Source organism: Tupaia chinensis, unplaced genomic scaffold (assembly GCF_000334495.1).
Source record: "Tupaia chinensis unplaced genomic scaffold, TupChi_1.0 Scaffold000250_1, whole genome shotgun sequence".
Lineage (NCBI taxonomy): Eukaryota > Metazoa > Chordata > Mammalia > Scandentia > Tupaiidae > Tupaia > Tupaia belangeri.
Window position 1 is genome coordinate 2,549,630 of NW_006159730.1, and position 15,670 is coordinate 2,565,299.

The following is a 15,670-nucleotide window of genomic DNA, read 5'->3' on the forward strand; positions in this document are numbered from 1 at the left end:
GTAAATTCTTTTTGAAGTAAAAATTCAGCTATAATTATACATAGTAAACTTTAGATTACCAAGGAACCTAAACATTGTTACAGTATTTTATATTGTTCATCATTGAAATTCATTTTCCTTCTAGTTTGATAGAAGGACATATTGAAATTCAAAAATATCCCTGTACCTGAGTTTCTTTATTTCAACAAATCAACAAATATTAGGAATCACAGCACATATTCATTCCCAGGTTTGTGCAATACCATCCTATGGCTATGCTGAAAGATTAAACACGTGCTGATCAATACGCAGTCTTGAAGGGAGGATAGTCGAATCCTTCAACAGGGCAGTATTGGAGATGTGTGTTCTAAGAACTCCTAAGAGGGGAGATTAAAAATGATAGAAGAACTCTCCCAGGCCAGGTTTCAGTTTGACTACCTATGAGGGATCTTCAAAAAGTTATGGGCGAGACCAACAGACGGCATAATGGTTACATTGCTGGATTCCCACATAGTTGACTGTAGTTCAAATCCTGGGCCTAGCAATTTAAAACTCATGGTGGGCACATGTGTGTACATGTCCAAGATCCCAAGAGGAGAATGGAAGAGAAGGGATTGTGGTGTGGCCATCTTCCCTGTAGGGGTGATTTCTCACTTTCTGTCTCTCTCTTTCTGTCTGGTGAGCACACACACCCTATAGTAAAACATTGCTCTTAAAAAAAAAAAAAGTTTATGGGAAATGCATATTAGGGAGAAACTATATGTGGATTTTTAAAAAATTGCATAGAAAAACTTTATACTTTAATTCCATTTATTAATGAGCTTTTTGAATCCACTCATATTATATGTGGGTTCACCCTAGATGCCAGCTGGAGATTGAAATCTCAGACTACAAGGTCAGAGGTTTCGAAGAACCATATACAAATGAACAGGACCATCAGGATGGAAAGACCACCTAAGCCAGTGGTTCTCAACCCTGACTTCTCATTAGAATCACATCTAGGAAGTCTTGTGAAAGATACCCAAGCCTGGAGCCCCCACCCCAAGAACTGATTCAATTGCTGGGGGGTGAGGAGAGTGAATGTGAGCATAGGTATTTTTACATGTTTTCCAAGTGATTTGAATGAGCTGTCAAGGTTGAGAACCACTTAATTAAGCAACATCTACTATGACACCATTAACCTCATTACTAAAAACGGATTACGGTGACTTCCTATGCTTTGTATTTATAGCTCTCAAGGATTAGGCTGTCTTTCTGCTTAGATATCACTGAAGATACATTTTTGATACCTACAGGTGAAAGAGATTTCAGAGAACATATAAGACCCAAACATATGACCCAGTGGCTTCTCTGGCCATGAATATAGCAGTGGATACAATCTTTAACAAGTATTTTATTGAATTGACATAAAATATCTAGGTTGTTTTCTTTCTTTCTTTCTTTTTTAGAGAGATTTTTTGCTATAGGGCATGTGTGCTTGCCAGAGAACCAGAGAGATAGAAAGCGAGAAATCATCCCCCGGGGGAATGGCCATGCCAAGTTTGCTTCTCCTCCATTCTCCTCTTGGGATTTTGGGCATGTGCACACACGTGCCTGGTGTGTGCTGGGTCTGGGACTCGAACTGTGGTCAACTACACGGGAGTCCAGTGATGTAACCATTATGCTAGTCCCTAGATTGCTATTTCAAACTGGTAGTGTATCCTCAAAATACCTGAGCTGAAAGAAAATTACTAGAAATGAAGAACTTACCCATTTCATACTAAATTGTTTTAAATTTCTATATATTATGATGTTTTAACATCTTAAAACTTTTCTTGCTGGGGAAATACTGTCCCTCCAGAGCTAGCCAATGCTTAGAGATAGCACAGGGCTCAACAGGGAGTATGCCTTTGTTTTGCAAACTACTCAGTCGGGAGCCTTGTCTCTTCTGTCTGGTTCCCATACCCTAGGAGGCACTATTCCTCTGCCTTAATGATCCCAGGGCCAGGTACCAGACAACTGGGGACGGCTCTTGTAAGTACTCAAACTGGCCAGTCCTGCTCTGCCTCAGAACTCCAACAGAGCCATGGCCTAGGCTCTCCCTTTGCTCCAGCCCCTTTGTCTTTTGGGCAAATCTGGCCCTTTCCCCTGCAGCCCTGCATGACTTGACATGGCGCGCTTCCTGTTTCTAAGGCCTGTGAGTATGATAAACTTTGTTCTCCTGAGCCGCTCCTATCTTCTCTTGTGACCACTTGCCTGACAAGCAAAATAGCTGAACACAGGACACTAAGTCTAGGACCAAACACACAAAACAAAGCGATTAATTGAGAATAAATAAAATTTTATTTAACGAATAAAGAAACAGTCCATCACATCCTCTAAATTGCCTTTAAAAACATCATTTTAAATTAAATACTGAGTCTTAATTCTTATTTTTCTTCTCCTAATTGCAAAGTTTCCAAACAAAATACAACCTCAATAATTTTTAAGAAAGAGCGACTAAAGAACAGCAACGCGTGTCATGGAGATGACATGGTCTACTAGAGTACAGTACCATACTCCTTCTGAGGGAGGACACGATTTATGCTCACAAACATTTTGGCGTAAATAATCACTGGCTTTCAGTTCCTCGGAACGTCTTAAACATGCACGATGCAGAGAACAGGAATAAAGCCAAATCCTTCGTTGCTTTCTAGTAATTAGAAGCAAAATATACAATTTATGTAATTCACGCATTTCAAAATGGCTACTATGATGGCTTTTCCATTAAGCTTTCCATTACCAGAAGAGTACTTTAGAAAATCAGTTGACTCAAGTTTCTGGATGGACACATACCACGTCTGTGAACGTTCTGGGACCTGGTGTGTTTACAAGTGGAAAGAACTCATTCAGGGAGAGAAAGGAAAAGCGGTGAGAGGTGTCACTTGATTCTGGCTGTATTAAGTTAGTATGGGTTCTCTACAACTCCCTATCTGAAGTGTGTGTGTGTGTGTGTGTGTGTGTGTGTGTGTGTTGGGATGGGGGAGTTGGGATGTGTGCACGTGGATACAGGCATGTGTATGTCATTTGTCAGTCTTGATGTGAATCAACAGGATTAAATTCAGACTCAATGTAGCTGAGAGTGCCAAAATAGAGACCAAAGGATGTGCTAATCTTTTGAAGGTCCATATCTACCCGTTTTCCTAAAGACAATTCATTTCAGTGCAAGGCTGCTGACAGGCTGGCATGGAACGTTTCTTTAGTAGGGTTTGGAGCATGCCACGGAATTTGTGCTGAACTGCTTACGCCAGGAGTGTAGACGCGCCCCTGCTATTGCTTTCTTCTGCGGAGTCATTTCCTCTAGCTTCGTAAATGCAGGAGTCAGACTTCCCTTAGGCTGTTCTGCCCATGCCGAAATAAATTTCCCTGGAAACTGCTTGCAGAAAGCAGATAGGATATTTCTTTACTGTACTAGATTTTTCTCCAGATTTATTTATTTTGCTGCATACTATCTGGAAAGAATCCTACCATTGTAAACTACTCTTCTAAGGAAAAACAAAGGAGTAAGAAAGAAATGTGCACTTAAAAAAGTGATTTACTTTGGAGAAAAACATTTTTAGTTGTTTTTTTTTTTTAATTAAAAAAACTGCTACCACTTTTTGTAAGGTTTCTAAAGTAAATTTTTCATAAATATGCATTTATTTATTCTGCCTTCCATTCTGAAAAAGGCTCAAGTATTTTGCAGATAAAGAAATAGAGACCTCAGAGTTGTAGGAAAAAAAATGGAAGCTATGTCAAAAATTCATCTGAATTGTTAAACCCCTGTTACAACTCACCCAAGAATTCCTAGAAATAAGGAGTTATCCTAATACTATGAAATATTTTATAGATTTTCATCTTGACAGGGAGATAATGAAGAAAGTGTAGGTCAAGAAACTTAATGCAAAATGTTGCCAAAACTAAGTGAAATAAAACAGAAAAGAGACAAGGTGTCTCTGAAATAAAAATTCTGCAAGAATAAAACTTAATTTACCAATATTGAATTTAAAATATGTAGTTGCATTCAAATTTTCTCATTTGAATTATTTTAAGTTTTTTTTACTATCCTTAAAATACACAATAAAAACTTTTATACTATGTACACAGAGATTATTCACTGATTAGTAATCTTTTGATAGCGACCACTATAGTCAATACTAGTATATAGTTCACTGAAGTTTTACAAGACAAATTTTGGGGAAATTACAAGAATCCACGTCTTGTTTGCAGACAACACACTGACTGTTTGGAAATATCAGGTTCTTTGGAGTTTGGGAATACTGAGCAATAATTCACTTTTACCATATTTTGAGGAACTAATTCACGTCTCTTGGGGAGTATTTAAATTTTCTTATTGTAGACCCAAACATATGCCCCAGTGGCTTCTCTGGCCATGAATATAGCAGTGGATACAATCTTTAACAAGTATTTTATTGAATTGACATAAAATATCTAGGTTGTTTTCTTTCTTTCTTTCTTTTTTAGAGAGATTTTTTGCTATAGGGCATGTGTGCTTGCCAGAGAACCAGAGAGATAGAAAGCGAGAAATCATCCCCCGGGGGAATGGCCATGCCAAGTTTGCTTCTCCTCCATTCTCCTCTTGGGATTTTGGGCATGTGCACACACGTGCCTGGTGTGTGCTGGGTCTGGGACTCGAACTGTGGTCAACTACACGGGAGTCCAGTGATGTAACCATTATGCTAGTCCCTAGATTGCTATTTCAAACTGGTAGTGTATCCTCAAAATACCTGAGCTGAAAGAAAATTACTAGAAATGAAGAACTTACCCATTTCATACTAAATTGTTTTAAATTTCTATATATTATGATGTTTTAACATCTTAAAACTTTTCTTGCTGGGGAAATACTGTCCCTCCAGAGCTAGCCAATGCTTAGAGATAGCACAGGGCTCAACAGGGAGTATGCCTTTGTTTTGCAAACTACTCAGTCGGGAGCCTTGTCTCTTCTGTCTGGTTCCCATACCCTAGGAGGCACTATTCCTCTGCCTTAATGATCCCAGGGCCAGGTACCAGACAACTGGGGACGGCTCTTGTAAGTACTCAAACTGGCCAGTCCTGCTCTGCCTCAGAACTCCAACAGAGCCATGGCCTAGGCTCTCCCTTTGCTCCAGCCCCTTTGTCTTTTGGGCAAATCTGGCCCTTTCCCCTGCAGCCCTGCATGACTTGACATGGCGCGCTTCCTGTTTCTAAGGCCTGTGAGTATGATAAACTTTGTTCTCCTGAGCCGCTCCTATCTTCTCTTGTGACCACTTGCCTGACAAGCAAAATAGCTGAACACAGGACACTAAGTCTAGGACCAAACACACAAAACAAAGCGATTAATTGAGAATAAATAAAATTTTATTTAACGAATAAAGAAACAGTCCATCACATCCTCTAAATTGCCTTTAAAAACATCATTTTAAATTAAATACTGAGTCTTAATTCTTATTTTTCTTCTCCTAATTGCAAAGTTTCCAAACAAAATACAACCTCAATAATTTTTAAGAAAGAGCGACTAAAGAACAGCAACGCGTGTCATGGAGATGACATGGTCTACTAGAGTACAGTACCATACTCCTTCTGAGGGAGGACACGATTTATGCTCACAAACATTTTGGCGTAAATAATCACTGGCTTTCAGTTCCTCGGAACGTCTTAAACATGCACGATGCAGAGAACAGGAATAAAGCCAAATCCTTCGTTGCTTTCTAGTAATTAGAAGCAAAATATACAATTTATGTAATTCACGCATTTCAAAATGGCTACTATGATGGCTTTTCCATTAAGCTTTCCATTACCAGAAGAGTACTTTAGAAAATCAGTTGACTCAAGTTTCTGGATGGACACATACCACGTCTGTGAACGTTCTGGGACCTGGTGTGTTTACAAGTGGAAAGAACTCATTCAGGGAGAGAAAGGAAAAGCGGTGAGAGGTGTCACTTGATTCTGGCTGTATTAAGTTAGTATGGGTTCTCTACAACTCCCTATCTGAAGTGTGTGTGTGTGTGTGTGTGTGTGTGTGTGTGTTGGGATGGGGGAGTTGGGATGTGTGCACGTGGATACAGGCATGTGTATGTCATTTGTCAGTCTTGATGTGAATCAACAGGATTAAATTCAGACTCAATGTAGCTGAGAGTGCCAAAATAGAGACCAAAGGATGTGCTAATCTTTTGAAGGTCCATATCTACCCGTTTTCCTAAAGACAATTCATTTCAGTGCAAGGCTGCTGACAGGCTGGCATGGAACGTTTCTTTAGTAGGGTTTGGAGCATGCCACGGAATTTGTGCTGAACTGCTTACGCCAGGAGTGTAGACGCGCCCCTGCTATTGCTTTCTTCTGCGGAGTCATTTCCTCTAGCTTCGTAAATGCAGGAGTCAGACTTCCCTTAGGCTGTTCTGCCCATGCCGAAATAAATTTCCCTGGAAACTGCTTGCAGAAAGCAGATAGGATATTTCTTTACTGTACTAGATTTTTCTCCAGATTTATTTATTTTGCTGCATACTATCTGGAAAGAATCCTACCATTGTAAACTACTCTTCTAAGGAAAAACAAAGGAGTAAGAAAGAAATGTGCACTTAAAAAAGTGATTTACTTTGGAGAAAAACATTTTTAGTTGTTTTTTTTTTTTAATTAAAAAAACTGCTACCACTTTTTGTAAGGTTTCTAAAGTAAATTTTTCATAAATATGCATTTATTTATTCTGCCTTCCATTCTGAAAAAGGCTCAAGTATTTTGCAGATAAAGAAATAGAGACCTCAGAGTTGTAGGAAAAAAAATGGAAGCTATGTCAAAAATTCATCTGAATTGTTAAACCCCTGTTACAACTCACCCAAGAATTCCTAGAAATAAGGAGTTATCCTAATACTATGAAATATTTTATAGATTTTCATCTTGACAGGGAGATAATGAAGAAAGTGTAGGTCAAGAAACTTAATGCAAAATGTTGCCAAAACTAAGTGAAATAAAACAGAAAAGAGACAAGGTGTCTCTGAAATAAAAATTCTGCAAGAATAAAACTTAATTTACCAATATTGAATTTAAAATATGTAGTTGCATTCAAATTTTCTCATTTGAATTATTTTAAGTTTTTTTTACTATCCTTAAAATACACAATAAAAACTTTTATACTATGTACACAGAGATTATTCACTGATTAGTAATCTTTTGATAGCGACCACTATAGTCAATACTAGTATATAGTTCACTGAAGTTTTACAAGACAAATTTTGGGGAAATTACAAGAATCCACGTCTTGTTTGCAGACAACACACTGACTGTTTGGAAATATCAGGTTCTTTGGAGTTTGGGAATACTGAGCAATAATTCACTTTTACCATATTTTGAGGAACTAATTCACGTCTCTTGGGGAGTATTTAAATTTTCTTATTGTAACAGAACCATACATAGCTCCATCAATTTCTAGTTTACAATGATTAAGCACCTCCCTCCATCTTTAAATCCTACATTTTAATCCGTTTTCAGTTAGGAGGCATTTAAATATGAATTTTTTTTGGGGGGGGGTTGAGAGGTTTTCGCTATAGGGCGCATGCACTCACCAGGCAGACAGAGACATAGAGACAGAAAGCGAGAAATCACCCCCCAGGGGGGATGGTCACGCTGCAATCCCTTCTCCTCCATTCTCCTCTCGGGATCTTGGGCACACACGCACATGCGCCGGCGTGAGTTCTAAGCCACCGGGTCCGGGATGCGAACTGCGGTCGATTATGTGGGAGTCCAGCGACATAGCCATTACGCTAACTGCTGGTTCCCTGAGTTGTTTTTTTTAAGAGAGATTTTTGCTATACGGCTTGTTTGCTTGCTAGAGAGACAGAGACAGAGAGTGAGAAATCACCCCTGGCGGGTGACCACACCGCAATCCCTTCTCCTTTATTCTCCTCTCAAGATTTTAGGCATGTGCACACACACACACACACACACACACACACACACACACACGGCGCCCAGGGTGAGTTTTAAGCCCTCAGGTCTGGGACTCAAATCACAGTCAACTGCTTGGGAGTCCAGTGATGTAACCATTATGCCAACTGCTAGTCTCTTAAGTATGAGTTTTTATCTGCCAGAGTTAAAAAACATTTCATGAGATGTCAACTGGATTTGCTGTAAATTTTATAATCAAAACCCATTTATCTTTCAGTCGCTCTAGAGATGTCTTAAGCAGGTTATAACTCATGTAATAATTTATAAAATTCGAATAAGAATAATTGATGAAAATCACTATGGGAGTAAAATACAATTGTACATTAAAAGATTGGTTCAATCATCATCAATAAGTAATCATTAACTCTGGAAACGAAATATCTTCTGCACTTCATAGACAAATGTACATTTGTACAATGTACCTTAAAATAATTTGCACAATGTACCTTAAAATAATTATCGTCGAATGACATAGAAATTTTTTTTTTAGGAAAATATTTTCTATTTACTTGTATGTGAAAAATTTCTAACAAATTAGTGTGTGTATGTTTCACAGTAAAGTCATTTGTCTATGCTTACTCTCAGGATTTATGGCCAAATTCTCAGGGGATTAAAAATTGTGCTCTTTCTATTTTTTTTTGCAGTTTCAAGGCTATTGCTCTTTGGTGCTTGAAGTGACTATTATTTACCTATTAACAGAAGGCAGCTTGTTTGTGGTTCTCTGATATTAAGTATGCTAACTAATATAATCAGTGAGAAATAGGAGGCAAATATATTTTCAACAAATACGCAAATTTTTTTTGCACTGCACAGATTTTTAAAACCACGATATTAGCAACTTTGTTTAGTATACTGATGACCAACCACATTGTCAAAATTTAGAAGATGCTTGGCTTTCTTCAAGCAATGCTTCAATAATTCATTTTCTAAAATAATGATCCACTGAAACAAGAAAAGGCCATTAGTAGTGAAAAGGACTTCAAGCTCTACCGAGAGCTAAGGAACTGTTCATTTCACTGGTAAGGCATGTTGACTTTTACTGGATATACTTTGAGTCTGGGATACCTGGAAAAGACCTTGAACGAAGGCCATTGTGAGTAAACTTGCCTATACATGTGGTTTCTCTGGCAGTTTGGAGTTTACAACCAACTTAGGAGCAGCCCATACACAAAGAGGCTCAAGATTCCACCTTGGAAGGTACTTGGGAGTGTGGGGGGTAGGAGAGGAAGGGAAGACCCTGGGTCAACCAGAATAATTTGGTTGTTTGACCTAGTTTTCTGTATCTTCCCTCAGAGCCTGTTTATTTGGAAAATTCTGCCAGAAATTCTATGAATTAAAAACTGATGGGAGTGAGAAAGCAATTGCTTTTAAAAAAATGCAGCACCTCTGAAGTGAAAAGATTTATAGGCATCTAGACTTTGGTCAGTTGGACTGCTTTTCCCAAACACCAAGCCAAGGTGGGTGAACTGGAGTGAGGGCATCCCCACTGGCTGGCCATGGGGAAGGAGTAAGACAGGATGGGTTACAGCAGTGGGGATTACAGAACATGGGGTGCGGGGGGCCTGGGGAGAAAAACAGAACTGTGGCTAGAAACAGAGGACCAAAGATGTGCTTTAGTGTTGACGCATAGACACAGAAAAAGAGGAGGAAGTAGTGTCTCTTCTCTAATTGGCTGCTTTGCCTGGATTCCTGTTCTTGAGACTGTCACCCAATCTAGTATAATAAATACTGCAATTCAGTCACGAATTAGATGGACTTTCCTCAATTCACTTGGGAACCTGGCATTGGGTACTATGTGTAAGGAAATTATATTCTGAGTTTTTTTTTTTTAACTTTTTTCTTTCTTCTTTCTTTCTTTTTTTCTATTTGTTTTGTTTTGTTATAGGGTGTGTGCACTCACTGGAAAGAGATGGAGAGAGAGGGAAGGTGAGAAAGCACCCCCAAAGGGGGATGGCCGTGCTGCAGTTTCTTCTCCTCCATTCTCCTTTTGGGATTTTGGTCATGCATGCAGACACATCCAATGTGTTTTTCAGGCTGCTGGATCTGGAACTGAACCGTGCAGTCGGCTATGTGGGATCCAGCCACTTAGCCATCACACCACCAGCTGGCCCCTATATTCTAAGTTTTAAACAACCAATTTACAAGCAGACATTTATAATTAATAATTTGAAGATTATTCAAATGAAGCTGTTCCTACAAAGTCATTTTTTGACTCCTCTGGGAATTGATCTTCACAGTATGTACCATTCAGAACCCCAACTCTATCCATTGTTTGTCTCTTGGCCATTTAATTTCTCAGGAGACGCCTATGAAAGTTCAGTGGTGAGTAAAAAGGGAAAGACGCATTAAACCACTTGCAGTATTTGGAAATTCTGATTATGCTTTTTTTTTTTTTGATAAAGGGTGATATGTTTCAAAAGGACTTTTCTTTTTTCTTTTTTTAAGTTTTTGCTGTAGAAAGTGTGTGTTCACTAGAGAGAAAGAGAGATGAGAGACAGTGAGAGAGAGAAAAAGTGAGGAATCAATCCCTAGCGCGAGGGGAGAATGGTCATGTTGCAATCCTTTCTCCTCTGTTCTCTTCTCAGGATTTTGGGCATGCATACACATGCACCCAGTGTGATTTTTTCAAGTCACTTGGTCAAGGACTTAAACTGTGCAATTGGCTATGTAGGATCCAGTGCCTTAGCTTCCACACTACCTCCTGGCCCAAGGTGGTTTGGTTTTTATTTTTATTTATTTTAAAATTTATTTTTAAAAATAATTATTTATTGTAATTGTATTTATTATTATCATCGTTATTATTTTTTAAACTTGCTATAGTCACCAGAGAGAGACAGAGAAAGAGAGAGAGAGAGGGAAAATGAGAAAACAACTTGCCAGGTCCAGGACTTGAACCACAGTCAACCATGTGGGAGTCCAACGTCTTAGCTACCAACTCACCTGCTGGCCCCACTGGATTTAATGGTCTTTCTCCATTTTCCCTCTGACTTCCAATGCCCTGACTAACCAAGTCATGAAAAGTTCTTCAGTTGCTAGGAGAAAGAATGCCTATGGATCTGTATGGCTTTTTAAAACAAAAGATAAGGCGAATTGCATGAACTTTCTCTTTTTCCCTGGTTCATCATTGCAGGTTTTTGAGCTTCCTCTGGGAGCTCCATAAATGCTGCATGTCTAATGAATATAGCACAAAATAGAAGGGTCCACCAAGGCCACTGTGTGTGTGTATTCCTACTTTCCAGGTATTACTGCTTGTGCAGCAGGGGAAGTACATTCACACGGATGCCAACGCTGTAGCTTTATACTCTCTGTGTCCCTTGGACATTTTTAGGTCAGTTCTGTGATTAAATCACAGGAATAAAATGATTCTTCTTCACCTTGGCTAGCCAGTGAAATCAGCTGGGAAGATTTTTAAAAAATGCTAATGCCCCAGAGTTTACTGACTTGGGGTGTGACCTGGGTGCTGGTATTTTTTAAAAAAGCTCCCCAGGAGATTCTAATGTAGAGCCAGCATTAGAAATCACTGTTTAAATGCAATTCTCTTTATGTAGCAACATACTGACTTACATAGCGTTTCAAATTCAATTTAGGTCAATAAATATTTATTGAGTGCTGACTCTGTATAAGGCACAAAGGCAAACTGTAAACAAGTGGCTAGAACCTAGTGCAGACAAGAGTGGGCTAGTGCAAGGAGCAGGGCAGGCAGATCAACAGAGACTCTGTTCTATATAAAATACTATACAGGGGGACCAGCAGGTGGCGTGGTGGTTAAAACCCTGGACGCTCCCACATGGGTGACCACAGTTCGAGTCCTAGACCTGGTGGCTTTCTTTCTTTCTCTTTCTCTAGTCAATTTAAAATGAAAGAATGAATAAATAAAATTTTAAAAAATTTTAAAAATACTATACAAAGTAATCTCTACCTTCAGACTCAAAATATTTGCAACGATTTTATAGAAAGTAGAATTCTGTTTGGTTGGAAGGTGGGAGGATCAGAAAATATTTCACAGAGGCAGTGGCATTTGAGATGGATCATAAAGAACTCATAAGATTTCCACAGGCAGAGCCTGAGAGAGCCTGGCAGAGGCAGAAGGTGGGTATGGGGTTGAAAGCAGGGGTCTGTGTCCGGGTCGCTGCTGCACTGGGCATGTTTTCTGAGTCATGGATGGAATCATAGGGGGTGAGCTTGAAGAGCACAAGGAAGAACAGCGGGTCCACGAATTGACCTCAGGTAGCCATTGGGGGTTTGAAAACTGGAGAACGGTATAACCAGAGCAGTACTTTGGGAGGAATGATCTGATGCTGAAATCTGGGTGGATTTGAATGAGGGAGAACCAGCAGGAAGACCAGTTCTTTTCTGGTTAAAGTCAGAAGTATTGATGGCAACTGAGAACATAAATAAAGTCTGAACGGGATGGTGGGGAGAGGCCACTACAGGGGAATGGGAAGGAAGGCCAAAGTATAAGAGAAATAATAGAATGAACAGGATTTATTGATTGGTGGGATAGAGGAAGCAAAAAATGACTTGGATGTTTCTTATTTGGATGACAAAGAATATGGTGGCACCGTTAATAGAAATCATTAAACTAAGTTGAAGAATGGCTTATGAAAGAGAAGATGGGTGAATTTAACTTTAGATATGTTTAAAATAAACACATCCAGTGGAGCTAAAATTTTTTTCAAATATCCTTTAATGTGATTAAGTTCTTTTTTTTTTTGGAGAGATTTTTTTCGCTATAGGGCGCGTGCGCTCGCCAGACAGACAGAGAGAAACAGAGAGACAGAAAGCGAGAAATCCCCCCCCCAGGGGGATGGTCACGCCGCAATCCCTTCTCTTCCATTTTCCTCTCGGGATCTTGGGCATGCACGCACATGCGCCGGGTGTGAGTTTTAAGCCACCAGGTCCGGGATGCGAACCGCAGTCGACTACATGGGAGTCCAGCGACATAGCCATTATGCTAACTGCTGGTTCCCAATGTGATTAAATTCTTAAAGCATTTTTTTGGGAGAGATTTTTGCTATACAGCTCATGCACTCACTGGAGAGACAGAGAGAAAGAGAGACAGAAAGCGAGAAATCACCAAGTCCTGGTGCAATCCATTTTCCATTCTTCTCTCAGGATTTTGGGCATACATGCATACATGCCTGGCATGTTTTAAACTGCCGGGTCTGGGACTTGAACCATGGTTGACTATGTGGAAGTCCAGCAATGTAACCATTATACCATCTGCTAGTCTCATAAATTCTAAAAGAATTCCTAAAGCTGGGAACTGATTTCTTTAACACAGTAGTGCTCAACAAGAAGGGAAGGTTCTGTCTCCCAGGGAACACATAGACGGCAATGTCTGGAGATAACTCGGGCTGCTTCAACTTCGAGTGGGACTGCTCCTGGCATCTAGAGAGTAGAGGGCAGGGATTCTGGTAAACATCTTCCAGGATGCAGGACAGCCCCCTAGGGCAAGGAATTATCCAGCCCAAAATGTCAACAGTGCCAAAGTTGAGAAACCTTGCTTTAACTATCCAGTAGCTCAAATTTCAGGATTTTTAGGTGTTATATTGTGGGTGAGAAAGCGCCATCTAGTGTCCACATATAATATGTATCCTACTTATTTGCTGAACCACTAAAGAGAACTGATAAAAAGTACTCAGAAAGCCAAGACACAGAGATGAAGACTATCCTCTCACGGGAGAATGGTCTGGGGTTTGGAGAAGTAGATGTGATGACAAGGCTGGGTATACAATCCAGAAGCCATCCGGAGTTAGAAAGTGCTCTTCAATGATAAGAGATTTCATACTAGAAGTGAATATGGAAACACACTTTACAGAACGCAATTCTGTATGAGATGCATTTTAATCTATTATAGCTGCCTGTATTTTATTACTACTACTGCAGTCACAAAAAAGGAACAAAATTTTGTGGCTACTTGACTTAAATATTTATTTACTTATTATCGCCAGATGGCATGTGTGCTTGCCAGAGACAGAGAGAAGGGAAGAGGGAGAAAGCATTCTCCAATGCGGAATGGTCACACCACAATCCCTTCTCCTCCATCTCTCCATCCTGTCATGATTTTGGGCAGACACACACCCACATACACCAAGTAGGGTTTTTAAAAATAATTATTTAATTTTATTTATTATTACTATTTATTAACTTGCTATAGGACACTCAACAGAGAGAGAGGGAGAGAGAGAGAAAGTGAGAAGGCAAGCTGCCAGGTCTGGGACTTGAATCTCAGTCAGCCATGTGGGAGTCCAGTGCCTCAACCACTATGCCACCTGCTGTCCCCCCAAGTTTGTCAGCCCGTCAGGATGGGACTTGGATGGCTCAGCTGGCCATGTGGGATCTTGCTCTTTTAACCAGTAGCTTATAGAGCCAGCCCTGAAATATTTAAGTATGTAATCTATGACATTTTGTTTCATTTAAGAAATAAAGTTTGGAGGGGCTGGCAGATGGTGTGGTGGTTAAGGGCACTGGACTCCCACATGTCTGACCATGGTTTGAGTCCTGGACCTGGAAGCTTGTTTTCTCACTTTCTCTCTCTCACTCTCTCACTTGGTCCCTCTCTGATCAAATTAAAATAAATTAATTAATAAAGTTAAAATAAAATAATTCTTTAAAAAAGAAATAAAGATTGGAAATAAGATTTTTTTTAGAGGTTTTTGCTATAGGGTGCATGCGCTCGCCAGACAGAAAGAGACAGAGAGACAGAAAGTGAAAAATCACCCCCCAGGGGGGATGGCCACGCTGCAATCCCGTCTTCTCCATTCTCCTCTCGGGATCTTGGGCACGCATGCACACACCCTTGGCGTGAGTTTTAAGCCACTGGGTTTGGGATGCGAACCGCGGTCGACTACGTGGGAGTCCAGAGACATAGCCATTACGCTAACTGTTGGTCCCAAGGTTTTTTTTTTTTTTTAGAGAGATTTTTGCTATAGGGTCTATGTGCTTGCTGGAGAGATAGAGTGAGATAGAGACAGAAAGTGAGAAATCACTCCCCAGGGAGGATGGTAACACCGAAATCCCTTCTCCTACATTCTCCTCTTGGGATTTTGAGCACACATATGCACAAGTGCTCAGCATGAGTTTTAAGTTGCCGGGTTCTGGACTCAAACTGTGGTAGACTATGTGGGAGTCCAGTGATATAACCATTATGCCATCTGCTGGTCCCGGAATTAAGATAATTTTTAAAGTTATTTTTAAAAGGGTGGAGAGCACTAGAAACTTATTTGCCAAAGAATAAATTTTGCTTTAAGGAGCAGCATTATACATGCCTTAAATCTTTTTTAAAAGTAATTACTTATTTAATTTTATTTATTATTATTATTTTTAAAAATTTGACCAGAGAGACACAGAGATAGAGAAACTGAGAAAGCAAGCCACCATTTCCAGGACTCGAACCATGGTTGGCCATGTGGGAGTCCAGTGCCTCAACCACCACATCACCTGCCAGCCCCAACATGCCTTAAATCTTACTTCCCCTGCTAGACTGTAAGCTCCCTGAGGGCAGAGACTGTGTCTTATTCATAGCAGTGTCTCTGCGGTATCTAGCATAGCATCTTTTTTTTTTTTTTTTTTGAGAGGTTTTTGCTATAGGGCGCGTGCGCTTGCCAGACAGACAGAGAGAGACAGAGAGACAGAAAGTAAGAAATCACCCCGCAGAGGGGATGGTCACGCCGCAATCCCCTCCTCCATTCTCCTCTCAGGATTTTGGGCACGCACGCACACGCACCCGGCATGAGTTTTAAGCCACCGTGCC